The sequence below is a fragment of the Lycium ferocissimum genome, chromosome 7 (assembly GCF_029784015.1).
Source record: "Lycium ferocissimum isolate CSIRO_LF1 chromosome 7, AGI_CSIRO_Lferr_CH_V1, whole genome shotgun sequence".
In the NCBI taxonomy this organism is placed as follows: Eukaryota; Viridiplantae; Streptophyta; class Magnoliopsida; order Solanales; family Solanaceae; genus Lycium; species Lycium ferocissimum.
In genome coordinates, this window is record NC_081348.1 from 22786852 (window position 1) to 22793647 (window position 6796).

A 6796-nucleotide genomic window follows, 5' to 3' on the forward strand; every position below is an offset into this window, starting at 1 on the left:
ATGGGTCCGTTATACGCATATGTGATACATGATAAATACGCAACGATTCACGTCTACCGCGTCCCTCACAAAGCGGTCGGATCCGTTGCGTGTATATGTATACGATGACGTATGATGTCGGCACGCACGGTCCGTATTTTGAAAGTAAGTATTCCGCACTCGGGATGACTTATCTATTTTCTCGTACTTTTCCGTCCTATGACATGATATTTACGTATGATCCGCACTCGGATAAGTAAGTATTTTGGTATTCTGGATGTTGTGCACTTTTGTCCGGTTACATGTATTTCATGCCTTAATACTCGCACATATTCCGTAATCGACCCTTCTTCTTCGGGGGCTGCGTTTCATGCCGCGTTGGTACTCTTGCATGATTAGCACCATTATAGAAGATGTTCCAGCCTGGTTGTGCTCCAAAACTCTGAGTGTTCCGAGTCGCAGTTTGTATTTCTATGGAGTTAGAGACTTCTTGTACGCACGTGGGTGTTGGTTGTCGAGTGCAGAAAGCGGCCTCCGTCAGCCGATATGTCTCCGTGTTATGTATTGAGTTTTGTATGGTTATAGATTTGTTCGGGTTTCTACGAGAAGGAGCGAAAGAAAAAAAAAATTTACTATGTATTTTATCTTATTTGATTTAAAAAAGTTTGACGCGATTTTGTATGTAGTAAGAGTCGAGGTTGGCTCTTAATCGGGTGCCCATCACACACGATAAAGGTTAGTGTGTGACAAAGTGGTATCAGAGCAGGTTTGTCACCAGGGTTGTTGCAAAGTCCAATTCTATGGTGTGAAGCGTACGGGCATCTAGGGGGTTGTTGACACCTTCTTTTTTAGAGCCAAACATAGGGAGATAAAATTCATACATAAGCCCCACACACGACGGAAGAAGTTGACGATACGGAAAGGTCACAAGGGTAAGTCCGGATATATTTGTTCTTGTTACCTAAAAACAAAAGTTCTGGACGCTGACTAGAATGTGATATATAGTCGTATGCTCGTAAGGTATTGTTGGTATATGCTGCGTACGGATTTCGAATGACAAGAATTTGTAAAGGTGATATTGAAGACCGAAAAGGGTAAAATAGTAATTGTACGAGAAAGGACGTATTACGAATATGTCTCGGAATCTGAAAATCTTGACTTGCTCCAGTTATGTAGTAAAGGTCATACGAGGAAGTGGACGTGATTATATCATAAGGCACCGAATTCCACCAAAGTTTCGAGGTTAAGCGTGCTCAAAGGGAGTAATTTCGGGATGGGTGACCCCGGGAAGTATGCAAGAAATTCCAAAGATTAGTCCGTAAAAGACAAATGAAAACCGTAATGGCCTAAGTGAAATTAGAATATACGAGATGGTTGGAGACCATAAAAGGCCACGTAGCATGCGATGTGCCGTACTAGAGAAGAGATGAAAGTAAAGTACGTCACGACTCTAATTTGGATAAAGGTTGAATAGTGTCCGGAAGTATTTTGTGGGTTAGTTGATACTAATTATATGTATATGTATATGAATGCGTATGATATCTCATCTATGATTGTATTAGCGGACACGTGTGTCCTAACGACGAGCCCAAGAGGGCCTCGGTTATTCCGGAGAGTTTCGCAGTCCTCAACCCGGTCGTGATATATGAAAGACATTAACCGAACGAATTTATGGACAAACGAAAGACATGGTGATATTACAAAGTAGATTGACACTAGTTCCATCACTAGCTAAGGCCGGAATGTTCAAAGCACAACGATGTTCGGGAATAGAAAGAAAGCGAGTACGTGCGGGGAAGAATGATAACGTTCGAAAAATTTTGAAGGAAAGAAAAGAGACCTCCCGAAGTGTGATGAAACCCCATAGGTCAGTTGAACATTCGAGAACGAATGTTCTAAAGCGGGGGAGGATGTTATATCCCGCATTTTCAAAGCACAGCGTGACACGTGCTTCCTCAAAAAAAAAAAATTGAATTGACAATCATGTTGTGGCTACATAATTTAAACTCAAGTTGATAGTGTTGTATCCCGTATTTTTGAACGTCGGATTATTTGTAAGCCGAGGTGGGGCCCACACATCGAGATTTTTTTGGAACATCTGAAAAGTCATATGAATCATATATGTGAAGTTAAACACAACTCACGAAGGACCTTGGGCCAAATCAAAGTAGAAGCCCTCCAAACGAATATTTTTAAGAAAATGTTTTCGGGTGACCTGACTTCGAGGGGCAAAAATGGTATTATAAGTTTGGAATTTGAAAAATTATCAAGAAATATAAGTTGTAGATAATTGAATTAGCTTTCCAACCATAGGTCGTGGGATCCAAGGTGACGTCTAGACAAGGAGATATGAACGTTTTAAGTCCGAAAGGTCTAAAGCCCAACTCGGGCCCAACCGGTTAGGCCCATGACCCATGTTATATAAGTGATATTTTAGCACTTCCTCCTCATTTTCAGACCTGGAACAACCAGAAAATTCTGGAGATAGAGAGAAAAAAAAGCCTTGGAGAAGAAAAATCAATGACCAAAATCCGAGCCCCGAATCCCGAAGCCCATGAAGGAAAAGTGTTGTACGCTGCGTTGTCTTCAATTTGAGTTGAAAATCAACCAAGGAGGAGGGTGATAACGTGGTGGATGAATTCTTAAGGTATGGATAAGGCTCCTTTTCATTGCTAACAAGTTTATTTAAAGTTTTAATCTGGATTAGAACGGGAAAAATAGCGATATAAATTCGTCCGTTGGTATTGTGATGTAAAAGGAAAGAAGAATGGTTAAGTTGGCACGAGAATCTATTGTTAAGTTGTTGTAGGAAATCATATGATTTTATTCTAGTTTATGCAAACATGGAAATGAAATTGTTAAGATGTAAATTATGATGATCGATGAAATTGGAAGATGGAAACATGCTATGAATATGGTTAAAGATTAAAAGTTTTGGATGCATTATGGCTTTGGTGGAAAGTTTGTATATTTTATATATTTTGTGAATATTTTGTAGAAATGATATGAAATGTTTCCGAATTGTATTTGAACGGTTCCGATTAGTAAATAAATACGAGAACGTTGACATGAAGTTGGAAGTGTGAGGTTGGAATGGGAGTTATTGCATAATGTAGAAAAGAAGAATCTTTATGCTAGAATGTATTTTGTTGTGATTCTTGATGTTGTTGGTGTTCTTGTATTGTGGTGAATTTGGCCGAGTTGTATTCTCAAGGGGATCGTATATTTCTCGCTAAAACAAACATAAGTGGATTTACTTGAGAAATTAAGACAAGTGTTGATTCAAGATTAAATTCCTAAAGGCTTATAATCAATGTTTGGTATTTGTGACCAATTGTAGATTTCGAAGCATTTGGGACTTGAATTTGGAGAAGCTTAAGAAGCGTAAAAGGTATGTAAGGCTTACCCTTTCTTTCTCTTGGCATGTCCTAGACGTGATAGGTTATGATTGGAACCTCTGAGATGATTCTACTCTTAGAAATCCGAGCTTAAATTTGATCCTTTTTCATTCAATGGAATTGAATTAGCGCTTTATGTTTTGTTGGAAAAATAACTTAAACATCTTTAACTTTCACAAATGGAACCAAACTACTTTAAGACCTTCACCTATGGTTCCATAAAGCTTAACGTCCGTAATTTCGATACGCCACCTCGACTTGATCCGAGGTGGGCCCACAATTCCCGAGACTTGATCGTTTTATTTGGCCGATTTTCGTACAATAATTAAGGGTAAACTTTGCTATCATTCCGAGTTTGTTATGATTCGTATGTATTCTCCGGTATAAGTATCCTGAAATTCCGATACAAGTGTTTGCTTTGACTATTCGATATAAATATTCCGATATAAGTATTTTGATATAAGCATTCTAACGTAAGTATTTTGATACAAGTGCACACAAGTATATGATATAAGTATTTTGATATGAATATTTTGATACGAATATTTTGATATATGTAATGGATATGAGTTCGCTACGAGTATTCGATACGAGTATGAGAATAAGTACTTCGACATTAGCATTCCGACATGAATATTCCCGAAATAAGTATTCGGGTAAAAGTATTTTGATCCGGATATGTAATCCGATATAAGGATCCCGATGCAGTAATGTTATGAATAATGTGCTACGAATATCGATAGGAATATCTTCTATAACTCGATATTTTGGTCGTACGACACGAGCGCCGTGATTGTTCTATCGAGTCATTGATGTGGTAAGTGTGTGTGTGCTTGAGTCCGGATACGTGTGCATGGTTTCGGAGTGCGTGTATACGGTTTCTCACGACTCGCTCGTGCATGTCCGAGTATGTTCTATTCACCGAGTCCCGGCCAGACATGTTCTCGTGCGCATTCCACCGCATTGTTCACCGAGACCCACCCGCGATGAGGTCGGGACATGTTATATGACGATGGCGCCGCATCCGACATCCTCTACCGAGTCCCTTATTGAAGGGTCGGACACGTTATCCACCGAGTCCCTCACCGGGGCGGGACACGTTACATGCATACGTACTTCGTTGATGTTGGCATATATGATCCTATTCACCGAGTCCCCACCGAGGGCCGGGACACCATGCATATGTGACATATGCTCACCGAGTCCCCACTCGAGGGCGGGACACGTTATTTGTACACGTGATGTATTCATGGATCGGGTGTGAAAAATATACCCGTATGATGTTCACGGGTATGCATGCACGGGGTCCGTTACACGCATACGTGATACCCGCACACGCAACGATTCCCCGCCACCGCGTCCCTCAAGAAGGCCGGATACGTTACGTGTATATGTATACGATGACCCGCGGCACGCACGGTCCGTATTTTTGAAAGTGTCGATGACTTATCTATTTTGTACTTTTCCGTACATCGGTATATTTACGTATGATGCGTCGGATAAGTAAGTATTTTGGTATTCCATGTTGTGCCCGCCTCGCAGAGCATTTATTCTACATAGCACATATTAAAAGACCCCCTCTTCTTCGGGCTGCGTTTCAGTACTGATGATTGAAGGAGAACATGAGGTGCGAGTCGAGTTTGATGATGGAGGTTAGAGTAATTATGGTCCGTAATGATGAACGTGTGGAGTTTTGTATGGTTATAGATTTGTTCGGTTTGGAAACGAGAAAGAGTATATGGAGAAAAAAAAATTACTATGTATTTTATCTTATTTGATTTGTGACGCGATTTTCCGTAGTAAGAGTCGAGGGTTCGCTAGAGGCTCTGTGTAAGGGTCGGTGCCCATCACACCCCGATAAGGGAGGGTGTGACAAATAGCTTAGTTGTCTTCCTTAGCTTTCTAGTATAAATAACTTGTCTAAACATTTCCGTAGATTTGGATGAATATTGAATTACTAAACTCATCGAGAGAGAGCTTGTTAAGCTTTTGATTGTGAACCTTGTCGAGAGAGATTGGTTGCTTGGGATCATAAGTCCTCGAGGTTAACATCTGATGATAAGTCTTAGTTATTATAGAACTTTGGTTGCGTGTCTTTAGTTGTGTCAATCTAGTTATCCTTTGTTTTCCTTGTCATTTTTAGTCCTTTTTATTTCCATCAATCGAGAGAACAAATCTAATCTTGGATTTGATTCATTAAAAAAAAAAATCGAAAATTAAAACCCCAAAAATCTTGTGTTGTTTTGTTGATACTAGTGTTAGATCCGAGTTTCTTAGTGTGTGTCAAGTTATTTGAGTCGTTTTTGAGTTTTTCACCATTAAAAGACCTCAAGGTTAAAGAACTAGTGGGTTTTGTAGAGAACTTGATATATTGAAAGTTATTTGTGCAAATGTTGGGACAAAAAAGTCGATTTGAAGGAGTTAGAGATTTTAAAAGTTTCGTATTCTTGAAGATCTTCAAATCTTCAAGATAAAAAAAAGAACAAAGAAGGTGTTTGATCTCAAAAATCTTCAAATCAAAGGTTGAAAAGTGTTTGTAGGCCAAAGAGAGAAAAAAAAAAGGGAAATCAGAAAGTTCAGTCCATTTTCCAACCCACAAAAAAAAAATGCCACGTCATCGCTGACGTCAGCGTGACGTCAGCCACGCGCAACAAAAAAAAGCCTGCAGGAGTGTGCACTTCGGATTCAGAGAGTGTGCATTTCAACACTTAGAAAAATTTTGTAAGTGTTAGACCAAAAACCACCCCAAAAATTTTCTAAGTGTCCAAAACTTCTCCAATTTTTTTCTAAGTGTTTCTCCACTTCTTATCTACTTTCTTTGATTCTCTAAAGCTAATTAACAACTAGTAATTGTTCTTACTTGTTGGTTAATTTGTTCTTGAGTCCCATTTCTTTTCGTACCAATTCTCTTCGTTCTTTTCTCGTTTAACTTCGTTGAAACTTCTTGATTCAAGTCCGCTAGTTTGAATTGAGTCGTTCGTTCTTCTAAGTTAAACAAGAATCTATTCTGGCCAAGAGTAGAACTTGAATCCCTTGTGACTAATCGGCATTAACAAGAACACAATCATTAGCCGAAACAATTTGTGAGGCAATTCAAAGCGTGCTTTTACTTGAGAATTCCGCGAGTTGTTTATCAATAACTTAACGTGTTTGCTTGTTTTGTGTGTGTTTTAATAGGTACCATTACGGCGAATGAAGATGAAACTCCAACTCCCAAGTAACACTTGATGATTTGGCCAACATGATAGCCACCTTGGCTAATCGAATAGGAAATGTGGAGGGAGAGATACAGGTCTTTAAGAGAAAGTATGCAGGAATTGTCATCCTCACCACAAGTTCACTATCAAGGAAACACAATGTCCTATGCCACTTTACCTACCTTGTCCCCCGGAACTATCCACCAATTTTACAACTCCACT